The sequence below is a fragment of the Lepisosteus platostomus genome, chromosome 8 (genome assembly GCF_059453375.1).
Source record: "Lepisosteus platostomus isolate fLepPlt1 chromosome 8, fLepPlt1.hap1, whole genome shotgun sequence".
NCBI lineage: Eukaryota > Metazoa > Chordata > Actinopteri > Semionotiformes > Lepisosteidae > Lepisosteus > Lepisosteus platostomus.
This window is the reverse complement of record NC_142618.1, coordinates 41958337-41983486: the sequence shown is the minus strand read 5'-3', so window position 1 is coordinate 41983486 and position 25150 is coordinate 41958337. Positions and strand designations below refer to the sequence as shown.

The 25150-nt window shown below is 38.0% G+C and overlaps 1 protein-coding gene across 5 annotated transcripts in view; it reads right to left on the bottom strand.

Annotated features, from left to right (window-relative positions):
- LOC148657355 (arf-GAP with SH3 domain, ANK repeat and PH domain-containing protein 1-like) overlaps window positions 1-25150 on the bottom strand; it is a 156936-nt gene that overhangs the window by 112407 nt on the left and 19379 nt on the right. The gene's annotated exons all lie outside the window — the stretch shown is intronic.

Below are 25150 nucleotides of genomic sequence, written 5' to 3'. Positions count from 1 at the left end.
ACTACATAACACAAACCTGTAAAACTATTATACTGCTATAAATTGCTATGCACAGCCATCTTCTCTCAGATAAGACTAATACTGTCTCAGATTTCATTCACAACTAGGCAAGCAATATCAAGCAAAATTTCACCAGTCACACTTAAACGTTTATCACACTTTTTTTCTGAATTACAAAAAAAGAATTTGAGCTCTTATTATATATTAATCATTTAATTTCTGAGTCTAGACGGAAGAATTGATTCTGTGCTCCACAAAATGCTTTAAATTGCTTTAAAAGTCAAGTCTGAGTTTAATTAGGTCTTACTATTACTTCATTGCTACAGACACCTGTAGTTAAGTCTGTCTTAATTTTATTGTCTTTTTTTATTTCGGCAGAGACAGAGCAGGAAAAAGCTCAGAATTCCTATTAACTTCTCTACTGAGAGTAACAATTTAATACATACTGTACAGTAATATGTCCTTTCAAGAACAAGTTTAAAACACCATTAGAATTAAAAATTCTGATTGTGCAAGCAGATAACATCAGCAAAAGAGAAAAAAACACTGGTGTTTTATAGTGCAAAAAAGATGGACATCCCATAAACATACGACAAAGACAGTGCCCCAAAGGAGTTTTGATGATCTGCCATTCTCAAACTTTTAATTACAGGACACATCACACACAATAAACATTTACAAGTGTGCAGTACATAAAACCAGTTCTCTTAAAATTTCACTTTCCTTTTTGTGAAATTTTCCCTGAAATGGTAATCCGGTTTTAATAGAGCTAAATGAGAACAAAACCAAAAGAAAGAGTAACCAAACAATCAATAACTCTTCAGTCAGTGTGCACTTGTCTATCAGATCTTTACACAAACACCTTCAACTAACCCTGGATGAGCACACATCTGTTTACTGTAAGAATTTCCTGAAATTTACAAACTTTCCTTTTACAGTGTAACTCATTTCTCTTCTTGGGAATGTTTTCACTTTTCAAACTACAAAAGTCATTTGTGTATGTGTGAAAGCCCCTAAGAGAAGAAAGTGCTCCAGTTGAAAACTTAATTATCCAATAGGTTTTTTCGAAACCAAACAGCATCACCCCCGCTCAAAAGAAATTCATGGGCAAACTTTTGAAAGAGAAACACTTCCGCCCTTGATTGTTTTATTTGTGTTGCTGTTGGTTTTTGTTTAATTTGTTTACGATGTGAATAAAAATTAGTTAAAAATGTGAACCTCTATGATAACCAGGTTTCCAAAATGTCTCTCAATTGAGGGGTTCTGTGCCGGACAAGTCACATGGCTCATCCAGTTAATGGATCCCAAACCCCACTGGTCCAGACTTAAAGCTGGTCTGGATTTTAAACTCAGCAACACAGGCTGCTCATGGTGCTTGGCCAAACTAATGTCAATGCTTCAGAAAAAATGAGTTCACCCATCATCCAAGTACACAGACAGAGCCTAAAGCAAAAAATGTATGCATTAAAATAAACATACAAATGGTTCAGGAATAACATTAGTGGACCATATTGACGCCCTGAGCAAACATTGTGCTGTTCAGAACCTCACTTAAGTGTTACTCTTGTCACAGTTCAGTGCTGACCTTTCTCAAGGCCTGAAAGTAACGATGCCCTGTGCTGTTCACAGAAGTTACATATAATGCTCCTGGTATGCACTTGTACAAACTGATTTTGGGTAGCCTCCATTTACTGTATTTTATCAGGTTAACTACTGCTTGAGTGTATGATGTTACACTGTCACTATATTTCAGAATGAGGAATAAATACTAAAAAGGTTTTTGAATTTATGAATGAATTACAATAAATTTTAACAGTCCAGAAACATTTTCGTCTTACCACTTCAGTGTTCATGTCAAAAACAATTGTGTTTTGTGCAGTCCTAGAAACAAGAAAAATGCATTATAAAAAGTCAAATGACCTCGATATTCTTGTAAAATGGACTACATATTTAATAGCTTAATGTCAAAACATATGTTTAACTAAAGTAAAGGAAAGTTATTACATTACATTTTCCCTGTGACAATATGCTGAAATACACTTGTCTGTACTATTTGGTTCAAAGTCAAATATGTCATTGCATCTCAAAGGCTCTCCCTTCACATTTATTATCTTAAATTTGAACTATTAAAAAATACCAGGCCATAACAGGTCAATTATAATATCTTGTTTTTGGTACAGGAGAACCGCTGTTGATGAGAGTTGATGAATGGTGGCATTTGATTGGAATATAGGTTTACAAAGGGGAAATAAATAAATTGCACAATAAAAATAGAAGAGTTCTAAACTTCTCAATCGTTTTTTATCCCTATGTTGGATTAAGCAATATTGTTTCTGAACAGATGCATCTCAATTAGAGGGAACACCTCAGCTGCTACAATGTATTACCATTTACCATGACAACAGTCATAAGCAAGGATACAGGTATTTTAGAGGCACAGTGAGAGAAACTAGGACATAAGAACGCTATTGTGAGTCTGTTTGACAGTTAGCAACTAATTGTTCCAAGGATCACATTTAGCCATTTGTTGTAGTAAGCCAGGGCATCAGTGTCAACAATGTGGCTGGGTAGCCTGCTCCATTCTCCCACAGCCCTTTGTGTAAAGAAGTGTTTCCTGTTCTCTATTTTAAAAGCACTTGTGTTCACCGTGTCACGTGATGCTGAATAAGTCCACATTTATCAAAGTCTTTGAGGATTTTGAGCACAATTACACAAGTTTAGTTTATGTATGATACACCAAATCAGTAAGTTATCCTTAGCCACTGGAGATTCATACTCTTTTCAGTACATGTTCAAATGTAATTTGCGTGCTTATAGTGTCATTCCATAGTCCACTCTCACTCATCGTCAGGTAAAACTGAAGACAATTTTTGTCCACCTGCTACCTTTAAATGTTCAACAGCACAAGCGCAGAATGGAATCCTGGATCTACCCGGTGAAACTAAAAAGACAAAAGTGGCCATGCAAGGCTCCAGCTCTGATTGAACGGGCTCTAGAGTTAATGGTTTGTTGCAGAAAGCTTCTGGCACATCACAAACTAGTTTTAACTCTACACATGTTGCAAAACAATTTCCACCTTTAATAATTACTCACAGTGAACACTCGGTCATTTTTATCCTGTGTAATGGTATCCTTAAGAGCAGCTGTTGTGCTAGGGTCTCTTAAAGATCTAATTTCCCCAACCTTTTGTAATTTCCAGCTGAAAAAAATGTGCTCCTACCTTCATAGTTCTGAATATTTACGGTCAGAAAGGCCAAAACAATCAGGTGGAACTGAATCTGTATATATCTATTTCTCAGATTCATTAAATTACCTAATTCCAGAAAAAAAAGAAAGTGTCCTTTCATCTCTTCCCCTGTGGGCGTTGTGCCTCTGAGAGAAAACGCCATTTAAGTATTAATAACGACAACAGCAATCGGAAGGGTAAAAATAAATAGGTGGCTAGATAACCCATTTTTGTCAAGACTTCACACAAAATAATTTATTCTCATTACTAAAAGAAACAAATAGTTTAGATAAGCCCAAAAGAGTCACAGAAGAGAAAAGAGATCTACTTTTGTTCCCTGCCCTTATGCAGGGAGGCTCTTTGCAACTACGATGCAGCTTAACTCATTCCTTCCAGGTACCCGATATCTCCTGTGAAAAAGCGTAACTTGTTTTGCAGGGCCAGTTTATGGAAAAAAAAGTAAATTAGCATTCTCTGACTAATATGTTCCTCATACACAATGGAAAACACCAGATCTCCTTAGCTCAAAAAAGTCGAGATGTGCAGCTGTAAATGTGCCTTGAGAATATACAAAACTTCTGTATTATCACAATATTCCTTTACATTGACACTGGCAATAAAGCAAAGGTGGTTTTGTAAAGGGGCAGTTAAGGCGGCTCATTAATGTAGCTGGTTTCAAACATCTAGATCATGGAAACTTTGCACCATGTGTTAAGTGATAAAAGGTTCCTGCATCACCAGTGACCACAACAGGATTGAGGCAAGTCATTGGGAACATTAATGATGGTCGCACTGAGCCAGTACAGTGTCCTCTGGTGAGTACTGTTAAAGTCCACAGTGGAGTATCCATCACATGTCATTGCTCCACAGCGTATACTTTTCACTACACATTTGTTTGAATAACCTACTATACGTTACAGCAAAACCGTTCAAGAGGAAAACATTAAGGTGGAAATATAAATGGGGGTCTACTTAAAACCCATTTGAGCTGCAAGGTATTTGGACTTGCTTCTCCTTTTGCAAATAAATGTAAAAGTTTGGAAGGAATGTTTAAGTCTTTTTTTAGGGCAATAACAAAAGGGCCCAAAAAAGACGACTAGGAAAACCTGCAAGTAATTCATCACCGCTCAAAAGAATCCCCCAAGGGACATCATCAGGACAAGAGCAGAAGACGAGAATCTGTAAATTGCTACAGTACCTCCATTTCATTTTTTTTTTTATTAAAAAGGCCGAAACAGCAAACCGAAAGCTGAAAGCACACAGCAGTGAAAACCATTATAGTCCAACCATTATAGTTTCTCATTTCCCTTATATCAATTAAGAACCAGACAAATTTACAATTAATCTATAAAAATAAATGTTCGATTAAATTAAAAACAGGAACCTCTACAGTTGAAGAACATCAGAGCTGGCTATCCCCGATGTACATTATGTGTATATTTAACAAATGTGTCTGTGTATTCATTCACTCTTGGGCAAAAAACAGTAATTAAACCATCATGGGTGAAAACTCAAAAAGCTTCTACTTCCTATTTTTAGCCTCTGCAATTATCCACGTAAATGCAACCAATGAGTTCCCCACAGTTGCCCTCTCTTCTAAACGGTTGGTGCTTTCTCATTTATAATTTGGCCTCCCTCCCAGTCAATGACTTTTTTTTTCCCACTGTCTGGAGTGAAAATGAAATAAACAACCCCTCATTCCCACCTCCTGCTACCCCCTATAATAAACTCTGCGGCATCTATCATCAGGAGACATTACCAATGAGACATTTAACTCCAGACCATCCACATCCTGTAAGACTTTCATCCCCGCAGAGTAATCTGTTGCCTGGCTGTGAGGAGCAGACATCTGTCAGGCCCCTGGCTGATGATGACGTTATTGCTCAAATGTGCGAAGATCTAGTTATATATATTTATAACATTTACCAGTACAAGAGTTTCCACTCGTTTTCCGAAAAACAGCAAGAGAACACCACCACAATGGAAATGCCAAACAATGTTCTTCATATTCAATGTAAACGATCCATTTATGCAATCCTGCAGGAGTATAGTGATTTTTTTCGAAAACAAAATTGCCGTCAGTGCAGCATAGTGGAAAACACTTGATAAATACGGCACTAAAATGGTTTTCACTTTGTTACCTGGCTTGCTTCAGTTAGAATCGCAAATAAAAGAGTCAATTGCTGTATGCCTCATTCATGCAATTTGGGGGAAAAAAACACCCTATTAAAGTCCTATGTGTTTTCTGCTGGCAGATCTCAGATCTCAGTTTCTGTGTATGACCTTTAATTTTCTGGAGCAGACAACAACACGGAAACCCCACAATTTTTGTAATGACTTAAGCATGATTTATGATATTTTGTTTTTCTTTTTTAAATGTAAAATCAACCAGTAAACACAACATAAAAAATATATACATACTACATGGTTATACCTTGTGTACTAAATGTTTGCTATTTAGAACTCAATTCAAAACAGGCTGCTGTCACTCAATCCTATATGCTCCCACACTGAAGATGAGCACAGCAAACGTCATCAGCCATGCGTCATCAGCCATATGCCACTGGGAGGACAGGCACCAAGTGATGATGACTCTCAATCATGCTGGCCTGCACTCTTCTGTGAGCAAGGCCTTTTCATGTGGTTGATCTCACAAGTCAAGACGCATGATGTACTCATCTGCTACAGCTTCCTTCTTTTTACCTTTCATGGAATCACCCTCCTTCTGAATCCTCTGCAGCTCTGCAACTTAACTATTTAATCACATCATTAGGCAGCTTCCAATGACAGAGCAAAAGCACTCATGTCACCCTGCAACTCACAGCTGGCAACCCACTAAAACTAATCAGGTGTGAACCTGGCCAGTACCTGGATGGGAGACCTCCTGGGAAAAATGAAGGTTGCTGCTGGAAGAGGTGTTAGTGGGGCTAGTAGGAGGTGCTCACTCTGCAGTCTGTGTGGGTCCTAATGCCCCAGTATAGTGACGGGGACACTATACTGCATAAAGGCACTGTCCTTCAGATGAGACGTAAAACCGAGGTCCTGATTCTCGAAAAGAGTAGGGGTGTCCTGGCCAAATTTCCCACTGGCCCTTACCAAGCATGGCCTCCTAATAATCCCCATCTATAAATTGGCTTCATCACTTTTTTCTCCTCCCCACTGATAGCTGATGTGTGGTGAACATTCTTGCGCACTATGGCTGCCGTCGCATCATCCAGGTGGGGCTGCACAGTGGTGGTGGTGGAGGGGAGTCCCCATTACCTGTAAAGTGCTTTGAGTGGAGTGTCCAGAAAAGTGCTATATAAGTATAAGCAGTTATTATTATTATTAATAATAAAAGACCCAAAGCTGCATGAACTACCCCAAAGCCAAGTATCAAGTGGGGTTTCAAGGCCGAGTAATAAAAACCCCTATTGCTGCAAGCGACAGAATCCAGAATTTCAGTGCCACACACGCATGTGCAGTTTTGCGCAGGTTTCTGTTCTGAGCTCTCACTCTCTGGCTGAAGGCATCAGGCAAGAGAAACACTGCAGCACTGTGGTTTTGTTCGCATTGGCATTAAAGTAGAAGAGGAAAATGCACTTCCTGACCACCATCGCACACACACAAAAATAAATTCCCCCAAAACAGCGCAACTGATTCTCTTTGAATTACGCAAGGTTTCAAGGGTCAGCCCTTTGCGAAAATTGTAATCTTGAGTGCAAAGCTACCCAGTCAAACTAAACAGGAAACAAAAGTGGCAAAAAAAATCAATCAAGCTACACCAACACACAATGCAGGTCTGTGACAAGTTCCACTTCCACAAACCAGCCTGTCAGACCAATGACAGTGAAGTGCACCAAGTAAGGCAAAAAAAACACTTGAACTCCCTGGCTGACTTCAGTGTTTGATCTACAGTTCTGAAGTATTTTGGACTTGAAATTTGACCGCTTCTTGGAAAATCTCCTTTTCTTTGCAGAAAAGAATGTTAATTTGCATCCAATGACACTTGCCACAGTGAAGTGTCTTAGTTTTGATATTGTTCGTCAGGAGACACACCGTAACTTTCATGTTTTTTCACAAAAAAACCTGAGATCGAGAGAGATGAAGAGAGAGATATACAAACATATTTAACAGCTCTTGGCAAGCCACCATTCTGAAAATGGTTCTGAGAACAAAGCCAAAAATATTATATAAGCTTACAACTCAAAGTTGTTTCAGACTTCTTGCATTTCTTGCAATGTATGTATCAAAATGAGATCTAGAAAAGCACTTGGGCTATACAGAGAAAAAAAAGCACCACCTTGTAGAGGAAGTCAGAACCGTGATGAAAATAATCGTGGCCAAAGGTCATCCCACAGCATCCTTTACCACAAACCGAAAATTGGAAGCAAGGATTTCAAAAGATTTAAAACGCCAGCTTTCAAGTCAAGAGTTCTAAGGGTTAGACTGCTTTAAAAAGCCTCCTCATCAATCTAGGTGGAAGAGACTTATACCGTTAGGCCAGCTTCTACACCCATGTGGACCTTTGTACCTCTTGCAGGCTGCAGCCACTACATGAAGGAAACAAAATAAAAGTACCATCAAACAGCAGCAGACACGACAAAAATTTGCAATTCAAATGTTTTTTACTGGGAGCAGCTGAGCACAGATGACAGAGATGGAACGATATAACTGCTGCACAGCAATAATTTTTGCCTGAATGCAAAATACAAAATGCCTGTATTTTGGTTTACATTTAAATTTAGAGAAAAAGCAAGCACTCCTTTCTCCTTTCACTTCTCCCAGTTGTTCTCAGTTTGAACTTTAGGTCCTTCCTACCTTTTCAACACGGGGAAGGCCTGCTTGACTTCTGGCCCACCCTGTGTGCCCTGAAATTACTGGTTAGAGAGCTCAGGTCCAATTTTAAAATTGATTCAAAATCCCAAAAAAACAACATTGCTGTATCCTTGATTAAGCTGCTGAACCTCAATTGTTCCAATCCACCTAGCCATATAACTGGGTATGAACTAGGTATGGTGGCAGCCATGTATAGGACCAACATCCTAGGGAAAGTCTTATAACATCACAAAATCCAAGTTAGCTCTGGGCTCTAGTTGGCCAGAAAGCTGGTGAGCAATTTTAATTGTATACACAAGTATCGCCGAGAAGTTGCGACAAAGACTCTTTTCATTTGTGAATAAAGTCATTCATTTAAGATTAATTAGCATCTCCAAACCACAACTGAATCATTCTGACTGTCGGATTCACCATCACCTCATTTTGTAACCTGCTGATGACCATTACAGCAGGCTAAGCTTGGAATAAACAGATAAAACATGCTTCCTGAAATCTGCTCATTTTAATGGTAAGGACTGACACTTTGCATACAGTACTTTGGTTCTTGTTTTAGCACGATCATTTTCCTTGGCTCAGAAACGCTTTATTTAATGAGCTTTTAACTGGAGAAAGAAATCACCATTTCCTTTACTGTAGCATATTTATTGAGTTAGAACATAGCTAAATGTGACCAGTCTAAAGCACAGATTCAGTCTGGTTCTTGATTTCCATAGTTACCTATATCTATATTACTTCTTCTGAGGTAAAATGTCCTTCTTTTTGGAATTTAATTCAATTTAAATCCACCATTGTGTGATAGTCTCAGCCTTAGATGAAAATGTTAGCAAAAGCAACTTTAATATATAGAAATATTTTTATACAGTAAAGAATAAATCAATGAGTCTTGCACAAACTAGAGGAGCTCGGAGATCATACTGCATGTGTTAAACAGATGAGACTTGAGGAGGTTATCAGGGACTGAGCAGCTCTGAATTATATAGGAAATTCTTTCCTATATCATTCCCTTCTACCCATCTCTGAGGGGTGAGTGTGGACAGTGAACAGGCTCTTGGAGTGGAATGGACAAGATGGAAAGTTGTATAGGAGACTTAAGACAGGCAAGAGAAGAGCTGCTGAGACAGCTGCAGTCAGGAATTAGTCAGGAACTCATTCCTGGGGAGTTATCAGTTAGGAATCATACAACAGAATTGTTTAAAAATATATTTTCATTTTTATCAAGAAACTGCTTTCTTTAGCCATATCTGAACACGGTACATCCTTAAAACATACATAATTGTTTAAATCCCAAAATGTTAGATCAATGTCATCACTCATGTGCAAGTCCGGTTGACACTTCCTGTGCCATATTCTTATTACTTTTGCAATATTGTTCAAATCAATCTTATGACCCACTGAGTCCCATTTTTTCATTAAAAAGTAAACGGTTACAATCATACTTTCAATTCGACAACATTTAGATTCTGCAACAATCTATCTGGGTGTGGATTTTGATGAATATACAGTAATTGTAATTGAAAGCTATTAGCTTTCAACTATTTCATGTGTTTTTTCCAAAACTATACTATGTATAAACAGACAGCTGTCAGAACCTATTAGGGTCGGGTTATTCAGATTTAGTTTTTTCCCATCTGTGTTCACTTACATCATGCCAATCTGTATCAATACTAAGATATATGATGACATTAGCTATCACTGCAGAATTATACAAAGGCAAGAAAATTAAACAAAAAACAAGAAACTGTGAAAGCAATCATTTTTCGCTCTTGAAGAGTAGATTCACTGCTATTGTCATTTTCATGCTCATAATGTTTCCTGGCCGTGAAAGCACTGTTTCGCCAGGAAAAGTGGCCAATTACTGCACTGGACATCAAAAGATGTAAGCCTTTTCTAGGATCTTCCTTTCATTATTCCGAGTGAATCAGCTTAAAAGCAGCTACAAGTTTAAAGATAATGAAACTGCTTCTCTGAAATGCTAAGATGATACCCTGGTGCCAAGATTACAATTGTATGGGAACCATTTCCAATATCTAGTTAAGGCAGGTATGTATTTACCAGCCCCACAATTGTTATTCACAACAATACTTGTTATTACGTGTCTGCAGATGATTACTTCTGCATCCTAGAGGCTAGCTGACTCACCCTGCATCTTCAAGTATTTTGAACAGTCAAACTTGGTTCAGCACATGCATACAATGTAGGTGTTCACAGTGCCACACAACAGTACTCCACTGGTATTCCAATTAATAAAGTATAAGAGACTGCTGGTGAAAGAGCATGACTCAACACAAGAACGCACTTCCAAAAAATAGTTTTCTTCAGTAAAATGCTATTTACAGATGTATGTGGTAATTGTGAATAGGTTCAGTTTGATATTCTTCCTGGAAAGTGTTTTGAATTCAACAGAAAAAAAGCACATATGTTCAGCTGTCATCTTGAATGAAATGTCTTTTCAACAGGAAAAGCTAGAATATTAACACTTAAATACATTCGTTTCCAAGTGTGTTGCTTCTCCAGTATAGCTGTATGCCAAATTTCAAATGATTTACTGCATTTATGGATTTAGTAAAATACAAATGGAAGATCATGCTTTACTGTAGTTCTCCAATCACACACTCCATCATACTTCCAAATTCTTTGAAATGCAATCTTGAACACAATACTGTCATGCAATTCAAATATATATCTGCAATACAACATTATAATATGGGAAACGGACACATCTTAATATTTAATTTTTTTAAAAATAGCAGTCTCCTGACCCTCAAGTCATTTATGAAAAAAATTATGATGGAACAGTTTTTTACTCATATGTCACAGATTATTTGTATACCTTTCCAACATTCTTAACTGTACATTACTCAGCTTCACTGATGGAATTCTAGCACATCTTGGGAGAGAATGAGTTGGCTAAATAGTAAACACAGTTCCCCTTCCCAATGGCACTACGCTAAAACAAAAACAGTAATGCAGTCCTCTTTTGCAAAATCAATATGTATGAAAAACACAGAAACATGTACTCCAGAACCTACCCTAACACAGGGCAACTAACATCAGGAGAAAACATAAAACTACAAGATATATACATATCTTGTTTAAAGGAACAATTCAATGATTTACATCAATTTCTATCAGTCATGAAATATCCTTTAGATTATCAACAAATTAAAGCATTAGTTTCATCCATCCATCTTCTAACTGTTGGAGCATATCACTGACCAGCAAAGAGTCATGAGGCAGGGCACATGGAAGGAACTGCACCTTTGGCTGGAAGGTTGCTGGTTCAAATCCTGCGGCCGGCAGAGAAATCCAACTCCATTGGGTCCCTGAGCAAGGCCCTTAACTCCAGCTGCTCCAAGCTGCTCCATATAAATAGCTGACCTTGTGCTCTGACCCCAAGCTTCTCTCTCCCTGTCTGTGTGTCTCATGGAGAGCAAGTTGGGGTATGCAAAAAGACAAATTCCTCATGCAAGAAATTGTATATGGCCAATGAAGTGATCCTATCTTATCTTCAGTATAGTTCACTATACGTTTATTTCTACAATTAGTGGTTTTAAAATGTAAGAAATTAAAGGAAAACTGGTAGGTTGAAAAAGGTCACACCCATGCCACAAGTTCAATGAATCATTGTGGAATGACAAAAAAATGACAAAAGCTTTCTGCGCACTATCGCATAATCAAGAATCTAGACATCAATTCAGATTCCTGGCAGCTCCTAGAGCAGAAGAGGATTGTAAGAACCAGTATCTTATTTGCCTGAAGGCAAAGTAGGTGTCAAACTGACACTCTTTCTCTTGGCAAGAAATTAATTGAAATGTATCACATTAAGTAGCAAAGCCCCTGCAGTTCTCTGCATAATTAACAAGTTCTTATGAAGTGTCAACAGAGAACCAGAGCCGGATCCAAAAAAAAAACATTCTAAAACACGAGAAAACATGATGGTGTTTCACAGTTGTGTTGTTGGGTTCCATGTGAAACACAGGATGACACTGGAGATTTTCTAGGCTGAACAGAAATGGGCAAATTCCTGAAAATAACATTAGAATAATAATTGCTAGAATATTTGGCTCAGTGACATTTCTAGCTAAAAACACATTGGAGCCCCAGACATACAACCTCAATAATGGCAGTTTTATCCATCCTTCTTTTTATAGAAAGCAAAATGAATAATGAAAACATTGCAGGCTCCTGTCTAATACTGATAAAGCCCTCTATAGAAGAACCAATGTCATGGGCTGTCATTTGCTGAATAACCACAACATCTTCATTCCACTATTTTGTACCATTATTACAATGGCTAAACTTCATATGAATGGCCATTCCAACACAAATGCTAACAGCCTATTTCCATGTATCTGTAATGTTTAGAGATGAGCAGTCAGCTGAAAAAAAAACGGAATTGCAAATGCTTTTCCTTACCCCCTTGATGCCTGAAGCAAAATTTGAATGCATTACCGAACACAGATAACCACAAACCATACAGCACCGTTCTCCTTGAAGGTAAAACTATTTAAAGAAAGATATTTTAAAATGTCACATTGCTCTCCAAGAATAAGAAATCCGCTTAAAATCCAAACTAACAAAAAACTCAAGATCTTCTGGGATACCAGGAATGTTACATGTTTTCCAGTACTCTGCACACTGGAACACAAAAGTACTTGCAGTACTTGCACACAAAAGCGACTGGATATTCTCCCACTTTTCCTGCACACCACATAACAGAAAACACTGCACTCCTATTACGTGAGCTGTAGCACAGTAGTTTCAGATGCAAGTTTTGAATAGCACGCTAGTGAACTATGCACTCTATACAACTAATATTTATGTATTGCTAGGCTGAACAACCCATGCGTAAATCAAATGAGCAAAAACCACCAGGCTAAACTCCGTTTCTTTGTTTGGTGTTACAAAATAACACTCTGAGAAAGCACACCATTGCAACCTTTTCCTACTGTTAAAATAGTGCCATGAAACCCATTATTCAACCTCCAATATTACCAGGTTCTCTTGTGAACACAGTAGTGTTATATCATTTTTAACAAACGGCATCTGAAAAGGTTACTAACAAGTGCCAACTAAACAGTGCACAGACCTTTTTGAAACTATTTCTGTGATTGTGGTTTTGTTACTCGTAATGTACAAGAAACTGTTTCACTTGAGCACGGTCATGTTTCCATCTTAATTGACTCTCATTGTTAAGATGTTACACAGACAAGGAAATAAATGTGTAAGAATCTATCTCACTGCTCGTCACTACAGCTTTTTTAAAGCAATTCAAAAACAGTTTCTGAGAATCAATATCTGTAATTCTGCCCCGGGCGGCATACAAATCATATACAGTAAACACTTCAAGTTGAGCATGATGAGATGAAGAGTGCAGTCTAAAAAATGAAAAGAGAGTGACAGATGCAAAAAAAGGTGTCTTCATAAGACAAAGTAGTGAGTTTGGACGAAATGTTAAAAGACTGTTTTCCCATGCTCATCTTGGAATTGTGTGCATCATACACAAATGCAAGCAGAATTCTAAAACAGCGCTCTTAGGAAGAAAGAAGCTATTGGAGAACACTACTGTATCTATTAAAATAACAGCAATAATCCTTGTGAGATAAGGCTATTCCATCCGTATTTCATTACTGCAGCATAAATTGCTTCAGTCAAAAAACAAAACAGGAGTGACACAGATATTGCCTGGATTATCTGACAGGGCCACAGAATAAATGCATGCTGTAAGGCTACACAGCTCACTAAAAGACATTGGATATATTTTGAATTTACTGTACTGCTGCTGTACATCCCTCCTACTGTAACTGCATGCGACTGTTGGCTGTGTCACAAACACCAGCTCCTTGGAGGAAATTACTAGGAAGAGGAATACCGTTGGACAGGCACAGCAAGACCTCCCCCCACCACTTCTACTAGCCAAAACTATAAAGAAACAAAAGCACACAAAAAACGAAACTAGGTCAGTGGAACAGCCCGGGGGCTGTCTTCCCACCACAACTTTTGTTTATAAAGTCCTTCTGAGCATTTTAATTCGAGCATAAGGATGACACAGTTTCCGGCAACAATCTGGTTATTCATGAAAGCGAACAGTCCCCAACCCTCCTTCATACTAAACAGGACAGTCCACATTTTCCACAAGAGTGTCCAATCACATTGGCTTCAAGATTCAAGTCATTGTCCCAGGCCTACACCCCAACAGAAGAGCAGCACAGTCCCATTGACGGTCAAGCCCACTGCATCAGCAGACCAGTACCCAGGCGCAAGGGATCTGAATCAGGTGAGTCAGGACTGGACATCACTGCACAGCAATCTCTCTATATTCTATGGGCTCTGCTGTTCCCTTTCTCTGCAAAATCGGTCAAAGCGTCAACTTGTGATGAGCTTGAATTCATACAAACTGGATCATGGCACCACTGCAAAACATGCGATTGGACTTCAGATTCAAATCAGTGTCTTAAATGCACCTTGAACACCTACCCTGGACAGGCCAAGAAAACATCAAATCTGACATAGAGGTTCTGGATGTTTTCCAGAGAGCTCAGGGACATGAAATCACTACACTCAGTACCCAATGTACATATGGTTACATACACAGAAGACAATATGACATAAGTATTACAGTAATTGCAGTAAATGTCTTTACCAACAGACAAAAAGCCTATGTGCTTCATCTGTACAATATCAAGCAATAAGCTTTGGGGAGTTATTTCATTAGCTAATTAGTGCATCTGAGCAGGGAAAATGATAGAATTGAAGAACAGCACAACAGATGTGGATGTAGATACACATTAAAGGTTAAGAGACCAAAACAGCTTCATGCATTTATACAAGGGGTCCTAGCCAGAATAGAAAATGATGCAGATACTGAATCGTTCTTAAAATCCTGCTTAACGGCAAGATGATGCATAAAGTCAAAGGTAGATGGGAAATATGTGTCTTTCACAAAAAAAACAAAATTCGAAGCCAACAAGATGTCAGTGTGTATGAAGGCTGCTTTTTCTGGGTGTAATATTGTACAGTATATACAGTATATAGTGCTTTTCAGTTAACACGTACTAGTGTTGTCTTAAAATTCTCAGTCACTGCTGGAATTGAGAACAGCCTACAATGAAAGTACTTAAAGAGGACTCAAAAGCAATTAACAGGAGGCACTACAACCTTTGACGTCTTGTCTTTTGAAAGCAACTGTTCATAGATTCTGAGTTTCAAAATAGTGTTCAAACTTACCAATTCGGGACAAGGATTTTCTATACTGTCAGGCTGAAGGACCCTATTACAAGGAATCACTCATTAAAGACCCTTTAAAACATTTAAAACATAAACGGGACAATTATTAACCATGATACATTAAGTGGAGCGAGACATTGGTTAACATTGGTGCCTCGCTGCTCTGGGGTCCTGGATTCAATTACCGGGGTGCTATGTGCATGGAGTTTGCATGTTCTCTCCATGTTCTTGTAGTTTTCTCTGGGTGCTCTAATTTCCTCACATAGTCCAAAGATATACTGGTAGGTTAATACACTTCTGGGAATATCGGTGCTGCTGAATGTGTTTGCACGTCTGACGTCTCATCCAGGGTGTATCCTGCCTTGCAACTGTTGTCTGCCAGAATAGGCTCTTCCCTTCTCCCCAATGTCTCTCTTCTTGACCCAGCATCCCTCAATAAACTAGTTACACACGTGAAACCCACCGCATCTATTTTAGATCCCATTCCTACCACTTTATTTCAGCCCTGTTTCTCTTCTCTCTGTCCCATTGTCCTCAATATTATAAATGAATCCTTGAGCACTGGCGTTGTACCAACGGTCCTCAAAACTGCTGCCATTACCCCCATGCCAAAAAAGCCTAACATGGCTCTGGACAATGTTAAACAAATCTAAACAATTTTCACCCCATTTCCAATTTACCCTTCCTTGCAAAAATTCTAAAATGTTCTGTCACATTTCAGTTACATAACCACCTCATTGTAAATAACCTTTTCGAACGCCTCCAATCTGGCTTCCGTCAACTTCACAGCACAGAAACTGCCCTAGTCAAAGTCACTAACGATCTTCTAATAGTTTCTGAATCTGGTTCACTTTCTATACTCATCCTTCTTGATCTCAGTGCTGCTTTTGACACTGTTGACCATGACATCGTACTTTCTCATCTTAAGACTCTTTGGAGTTTCTGACACTGCTCTCAAATGGTTCTAGTCTTACATCACTGAACGTTGTCACTTTGTCTCTCTTAATGGGTATAGGTCTGAAACTGGTCTTGTTAAGTCTGGTGTTCCTCAGGGCTCAATACTGGGCCCTTGGTTTACAGCATTTACATGTTTCCACTTGGTCAGCTTTTAAGATCACATGGCCTCAGCTATTATTTCTATGCTGATGATACTCAAATATACATCCATACCAAACCTGACACTGATGTGGCTGTCTCTATTCTACTGTATCTAATTGCATCTCTGACATAAAAACTTGGATGACTCAAAATTTCCTTCATCTTGACTGACGTCATGCTTACTGGCACACCTCCATCAACTTTGTAAAGCCAATCCTGTAACCCTATCTGTTGATGGTTCTGTACTTGAGATTCAGTCTAAATTTAAAACCTTGGGGTTATATTCGATTCTGGCTTAACATCCGACCCACATGTGCAGCATATTGTCAAAACATTATTTTTTGACCTCAGAGATATCGCTAGACTACACCCTACAGTATGTTATCACCGTTATTGAAAAGCTGAATTGACTACTGTAATGCTCCACTCACCGGGGTATCTAAATCTACATTGAACAAACTGCAGTATGTCCAAAATTCAGCAGCCAGAATCCTGACCAGGTCTAGTGCAAGTGATTACATTACTCCTATCCTGGAGTCCTTGCGCTGGCTTCTTGTCAAATTTTGTGTAGAATTTAAAATCCCCATGCTCACCTGTTATGGAACTCTCTCCCCAATGATATCAGAGAGTCACCTTCTCTAAACTCCATCAAAACCAGACTCAAAACCTTCTTCTTAAGAAGAGCCTTTACTTAACTGGTTCTGTTCTTTACCCCTCTGCTCCTAATTTACTTAGTATGACCATCCCCGGTCTCCTCTTTGTATTATAATTGTGTTTTATCTTGTGTATTCTTTTTATCTACTGTTGTTGTCATTCTGTAAAGCCCTTTGAGAAGCCACCTTTTAAGACACTCTCTGTTAAAGTTTATTATTATTATTTTGTTATTAAAAGGAGAGATACTGAAATAGCAAGATCATTGTGCAATTGTGTATGTTTACAGTATGTCAACAAACTCAACCAGGGCTTAAAGTTCTCCTTTGTCTAAAGAAAGTTGAGCTCCAGACTGCCATTCTAGGAGAAAATGAAAGGTACTTTTTTCTGCCTAAAAGCAGTTTCTATTGTATAATTACAACCTTGTGAATTCTATATCAAGAATCAATCTTCTGAATTGAGCAATTCCCTTATTTTGGAAGTTTCAGTAAAGCTTTAAAATCTCCACCTTACCTGTGCTTTAAGCCTGTAAAACTTTTTTAAAAATCAGTTGCTATAGTATCAATCACCAGCTCGGCCTTCAGTCAGACAATGCTTCTTGTGTTCCGCCAGCATTTGGTAATCCCCCAAAGTAGTCCTTCTGTGAGCCACAGACAACAGAACACTTACGTTAACGTCTTGTGTGAAAAAGAAAAGGCAAAAAAATCCCCTCATGTCTGCAGCTTCTTCTTACATTCAGATTTTATTCATTATTTGTTTGACGCTAAATTCCATAATTTTTGTCAGAATTATGTCGAACTGTGATGATGTCACATCAGCCCAGCACAGCAGACTGAATCCCATAGTGGGTTAAATCAGAGCAGCCTCCTGATGAGATTAGAGCTCAGCTCTGCACAAGCTGGTGCATTGGAACACGCTGAACCTCACTACTCTGGCCCCCTCAGGGCCTGACCAGCGTCAAGTCATACACTTTTGGCAGACCACTGGAGGTCAATCTGTGTATTTATTTGTAGCATTTTAACCACCGCTTTTTCCCTCCCTCAATCTCTTACGAACACTCACACTTTTTTTACTTTTATTTTCAGTGAAACGCTTAAGTTGTGAGGCCAAATCACTCGTTGCAGATGTCCTTACCTTGTAAAGCACACGCAAGGCACATACTGTACCATTGTCTTCATCCATTACACTTTTGCTGTACTGATTTTAAAATGTTTATGCTTAGCAAAATAACAAACACTTCCACTGCTTGATGGTCTCTTAGGAGACACATTTTAGGGATAATTAGAGCTAAATAACGGCAGAGAACACTGAGAGCCAGGACAGGTGGCAGTCAGAAAACTTCACTGGACCTCAAGAAACTCGGTCCCATATACAAGAAGTGGACAATAAGTGGACATCTAACTACTGGCTAACCACGCCATGCCAGAGAAGATGGACAAGAGTAGTTCATCCTGTATAATATACTGAATTTCACCTCCCACAATCTGTTTGCGAGCAGTAAACCTCCACATTACCCCTTATACAACTGTTTCAGCCTTGCCTTCCCAAAGCTCATGTGTGGCTTTCTGAAGTAAACTGCTGGACACAGTTCATGACATCAGTTACACAACAAAATATCCACAGTAAAAAAGTGTCATATCCTAGAAGCTTTATGACTGGAAAATGCGAACCAGAAAAGGTTACAGTGCCAGATTTAAACACTCCGAGGAATACAAAAGACATCCTTACTGACATTACTGTACTCTCCTTCGGGCTCTCTCAATTCAGGAATCAGGTTTTAACAAATAGTGGTCTGATAAAACTCACAATGACAGCAGATGTTTCACTTAGTACAGCTCTAGACAGCTTGGCATAGTGGCAAAATTCCAAAACAAGACAAAAAACAGGGTGACTTCAGAGCTTTTGAAGGAACAAAAAATATCTGTAGGAAATTTGGCTTGCAGGTGGCACAAAAGCCATAGGAATTCATTTCTCTTTCAATATTACATTTAACTACTACAAAACCACCTAATTGTTAAGCAGCACTATTTTAACTCCACTTTCAAACAGACACTAAAGAGCTGCATTCATTTGACTTCATCAAGCAATTTCCTAAAATATTATTCCTAAAGTGAAAGTGTTTTTGTGTGTATCACACTGGAAATGTTTCCAGTGTAATAAAAAATATAAAGCAGACTACACAGAAAACTTTTCATTATTATACAGTATATATTTTTTATTAACTGAAGACTGATTTTTTTAGGGTAAGCTTTTTAAACAGTTCTGTTTAAAACAGATCATCTGTGATTTGTTAATCACCGTTAGTTTCTGTACTTTTGAAAAATACAGCTGTGATGTGTAAACCTTGCATAGGTTTCAATTTGAGAGCATCAGTAACTAATAGCAACATGAGAATGATCTAAACTGACTGGTCGCTGTCTTTGAGTGACATGAATTTCACAACAGGAACTTTCTTAAATGAACACTTGCAATTGCGTATGGCACATGAAAAATAATTTCATTGACTCTGTTCTTCCAGCCAATAACCTCATAGTTTTAATGTGTAACTTGTCTATAGGATCAATGTGGAATTTTAAGCAGCTTTAATTTTTTGGTCCCATGCATCACAGAACAGAATTACTGTTCTCATGTCAACATGAGGAAGTTTAATGAAGCGGCTTCGTCGGTCCACCTTTCAAATCACACCACCTGCTCAAAATGGCACGAGGTGCAGTTGTTAGTCTGTTTAATATGATGTCTTTACTAAAGCCATAGTCTTTCCAGCATGATAGTGTCCTTCTGTTGCCACGGCAAACCATTTTTCTAGCTAAAGGAGAGCAAGACTTCTTCATGAATCTCCGTGTTGTGTGAGCTGCTCAAGCAAACTGAAAAAACACCATATCAACTACTCCGTAAATCACCTATTAAACTGAGAAACCCTAAAATCAGGACTTTAGAACCTTTGAAAACACATACACAATACAGGTTAAAGAAGCATATGAGGATAAAAAAGATTTTTTTATATTATATATTTAATATATCACACCTAACCCGCCAAAACCCATGAGAAAAAACAGACCCCCTATTTGCTGTTGCATAAACCTATATGCACATACACTTCATTAACACACACATCCTTGTATTCTATTCTCTTTATATACTGCTGTATGTATTGATCAACATCAAAGGTTTTATAAGAGTCAGATAAAAATATTGGTGATTCTGTAACCCTGTCTATATCAATAATGGCGGCTCCACATAATTTCTGAACCTTTTTCTTGATCTGAACCCTCGTGATCTTTAACAGAGATTATTATGAGTGGACCTGGTCTATATATTCAAAACCTTCAAAGGCTTTGACAAAGTCAACCCAGTGGACTTCTTTCAGAATCATCAGTGAAACATCAACCAGAGGAAACAAGTGGAGAGTTAAAAAAAAAAAGCACCCTTAACCTAAAAGGGTCAAGTCTGGAATCACCTACCCAGCCACGTACGTAGCTGAAGTCGATACCCTGGTTTGTTTCAATGAACAGACAGATGAGATGAGCTCTTAACAACCTTAAATAGATTAGATGAAGCAAAATGGTCTCATTTGTAACTTTTTATGCTACTGGTCTGCAAATAAATAAATAAAAAATAGTGGTGTTCATCACACAAACAAATCTTAAGTAACCGTAAGCAACACAATTCCCCAGTGATCCTTTACTTACATGGTCTTACAAAAGTTCTTGCTCCTTCCCAATTATGTCCCATTCTGCTGAATTTCATATGAAGTATACACATTTTCTGACTATTTTTAATCAAAACATGAATACTGTAACTGAATACTTATATGGGTGAAACAGTGGAAAAACTAACACCTCTAAATGCAACAAAATGGGACATGATTGTGAGAGAGTGAATACTTTCTCAAGACACTCTCTAGCTGCTTCATTAATTTGGTACTTATGAATATCTTTGCCCTGCTGTTTCCAGGTTTTTAAAATACACTGTACCACACAAGAAAAAATAATTTCTAAAAACTTAAAGCAAGAATTAAGTTCTTAATAACTCAGATTAGTCAATGCTGGATCCATTTTATGTTTGCATTAGGGTGTGCTTCTGCAATACAATGTTGCCGTAATTAAAATGTACTGTAATCCTCATTGCATTACACTTAATTACCTCTAAACTGGGATGTACTGTATGATAATCTACATTAATGATGTCATGCCTCAAGGACTGCTGTGTCTTGTCAGATAAGCAAGTAGGGTGGGAAGAAACCACTTTTAAGCTCATTTATTCATTACATCACGCCTGTTTTCAGATCTTACAGAAAAAGAAATGCTGCAGTCTTGAAAATCTTGAGCATGACCTTTTCACATTACACAAGCTCAAAAAAGTTGAACGTTATTTTACGAAGCAGCATTTACCAGAAACAACCTTCTGTTGTTACCTTAAGCAGAACTGCTGCTCTATGTTTAAAGAATACCCCTGCCTACTACGTATAATTTATTGAATTACTATAAAAATATCTCTGATCACTGAATAACTGCAAACCCGAGATGTGATGATGTGGTAACAATCTTCTGTTCTGTCAAGCTTTACACCTTCATATTCATGATTATCATGAAAGGGAAGTAAAATCAAGGAAATGAGAAACCTAAAGATACACAATGTAAAAACAACTGCATGAACCCTGTTATTATTCTTCAGTCTTGTAGTAAAGCCTATGCTAACTAGCCACTTCTTAGAACAATCAATAACTGCCCTGAGTTAATCATGCATATTCCTCAGCTTTCTTTAAAAAATGCAGTACAGTTTGCAAAAGAAAACCAAACTTGACCAAAATGTCATTCATTGCACTTGAGGAAAAAAATCAACAACATAAGACTTCCAGGAACTATTAGAGAAGATGTACTGCAAAGCATGAAAAGAGGCTTGATTTCGTATAGATCAAGTCAAGTAAAAAAAGAAAGGTTTGTGGGAAATCTTGTAATTCAATGGATTTGGTCCTTCCAGTTCTGAATAGGCTAAGTTAAGAAAATGTCATGCTGGTTTTTCAGTCTATAGATCCCTGAAGTTGTTTATAGCAACGGTATAACAGCTTTTAAAGATTTGTTTTTGGTCCTTATCAGAGAAAGGAATAATTTCTAACATTTAGTCAGTTTCTAAAAGATGTGCCCTTTCTGCTAACAACCATGCCACATACTGAGAAATAATTCCCTCTGTGTGACCATGAATTATGAATTGACCATTGTGGTTGTCCAAGACCTATACATTAGTGATATACATAATATCTTGTATATCTCTGTATGTACTGTTCAGTCCAGTAGTACTGGACCATGATCCTCTTTCTGTCATGTTAAACTCTTCGAAATGAAAAATGTTCATTCACAGCAAACACAGAACTGTTGGTTTAATATATGCCATTAGAAAGCAGTAAAAAAACTCTCAAGAAAATCAAGACCAAATGAGAAAGTCGGACTTTCTCCTGAAACACTAGCATTTCAATTGTTATTTTTATTCACGTGGTTGCAGAGCCTACTCGCGCTCAGAAGGCACAGCAGTGTGTGTTACTTGGTCGAAGTGGTGCAGAAAAAACTCGCTCGGCCTCCGAGGAAACAAAAAAAAAGAAAAGTAGTCAGCAGATGAGGCTCTCTCCACTGTCCAAAGAGCAGTTACAACGTGACTCAAGCAGCTTTCTGACTTCACTGAACAGCAGCCTTTCAGGTGACAGCAAAGTCACCACATCATTGACCACGTGCAGTAAGTTAAACAACACACTGTATCTGATCAACATACTTTCATTCTGGTATTTTTTTTATTAATTTGATCAATTTCCTTGTCTAGTTCTTAACTGTTCTGAGGTCAGGCAAATAACTACAGAACCTCACCACTGCTGTCATCCTTTTCAATGAGCATTTAATGTAACATCTGAGAGGTGCCACTTTGAGAAAGGTTGTCTTTTTGCTACAGATGATCATCTGCGAGCCCAAATGTTCCACAAAAAACATCATCTTAGAAAATCTGGGGGAGAAAACTGAAAAAGAAAAGTAAATGGCTTCATAGAAAATGGCCATATGTGTGTTTATAAGACAGCTTTATTTCTGCAGCCAGTTTCACAACACAGGAAGAGAGGGATTTTCATGCCAGTGTTAATTAACAAATCATTAATTTGGCATTTTCATTAGGTCACATCTATTTTGTCACGGAGAAATTGTGTTAATCTGATTTTCGAATTAGGGGTGATTGACGAATGTGTTAACAATCAGAAATACTTGCAGCTCCTTCATGTTTGCGTGGGAATGTAACAGAGAATCAGTGCTAATTATCATCAGTTTTCAGGAGTGTTTACTCCTTGAAAAGGTTTTTTTTTTAACTTACCAGATAACTATCTAAAATGATCTAGGAAATGAAAAGGGCATATTCTAGTTAGTAAAACTTGAATGATTTGATCAAACATTAGAGTACTTAACAACAGCTGTACCAACCCTTCTGCCTTACAATTGTGCACTACTATAAGTCACCATGAATAAAGTCACCTGCCTTGCAAAACATTAAGATCAACACAGTAACACCTTATACAATAGACTGCGGTAATATTACATTTTGTAAACTTATTTTTCAGATAATTCCACAGATCTGAATATAAGGAATTGACATAGTAAATATTCATGAACTGGTTCTAAATATGTTGGGGATATTTATCACAGACTCACCTCTAGCTGAGTAAGACAGAAGAATCCCTTTAACATAATCAGAGGAATTTATTGTGACAAATTCTCAACCCCACCTCCATGTTTTTCTAAAGAAAAAAATAATTTTAAAACAAACAACGATAGAACGATAGAATACATCGACATAGCTCATATATCTGATTGGATGCCTATGAATCAGGTGCAACATTGTTACTCTATTAGAACTTTCAAGGAAAAGTTTCTTGCAATGAAACTCATTACAAGAAAAAAACGACCAATTTATCAAAGGTAGAACTTTAAGAGGGTTGTCCTGTCACAGGCCTAGCAAACTGAAGGGCCCAAGAGTGATCTATTACATAGGAAAATGCTTCCCTTGCATCCAACTGAAATGACTATTTAATTATTTCTGTGAAGAGGACAGATACCTCAACACCTTGAATTATCCTGGTAGAGCTGCATGAAAAACTCTTTAGAAGTTAGATGTTGAAACAAATCAAACCGAAAACAAGATTGGGACACTAGACACAGGGCCATGCTCCTTTCTCTGTCATGTCACCATGGTAACACATCCTTTCCATGTATGATCTTCAGTATTGACAGAAACAAACCATAAAAAAGTAACAGCCCACACACTGAATACAATAGATGAGAAAACGTTCTTTGCTGTGGTCTAGCTTGAACTTCAGTGAGCTCATTTTTTTTTTCAAATTACAGCCGAGTCTTTCACTGTGCAGCTGTACATTGTTGTTCTGCAGTGCTGGTTTCTAGATCCTGACAAAGCAGGTTTTTTTTTCCAACACCCAGTACAGAGAGAGCTAAGCACACCATTCCCTGCAACCACCGTTTTGCAATGCAGCGCATGTCACATGCTTGCATCACCATTTCCACCAGCAACCACATTTTGTGCAGGCAGGCATTTCCTAAACGTACACAAAAGGACCATGTGTTTAAAGATTAACCCTTTACGGCCTGTTGGGACTTGAAAGTCCAGTCAGTAGAAAATGGCTAGAACATTTTTTTGTTGGAGGAAGGGAAGATTTTCAGTGAGACATTAGACAGCAGAATCAAGGTCAGTTAACACTGGTCTGGCCACTGGCCAAAGTTTAACCCCTGAAGAGCCAGATGTGTATGGCAGTCTACAACATATGAGCACTTTTAACTTTTTTTACACAAAAACAAAAATCCAAGCCATAAAGGGATAGACCAGAAGTTCACAAGCAATATCTTAGCACTGTCTCAAATATCTAGGACATGATTGAAAGCATTACTACATACAGCGAAATTAAAGCAGGGATGCTCAGTCTTAGACTGAACCATATGGGTTTCTGGATTTTTTAGCTTGAGTAAATTATTTATTCTTTTTGAAAGCAGTTCAGATATATTGACTTAAGTTTCCTATAAATCCTACAAGCTCTGGACTCAATATCACTGTATTAACCTCCATGCTACAGAGTCTACAGAAGGGTTGGGA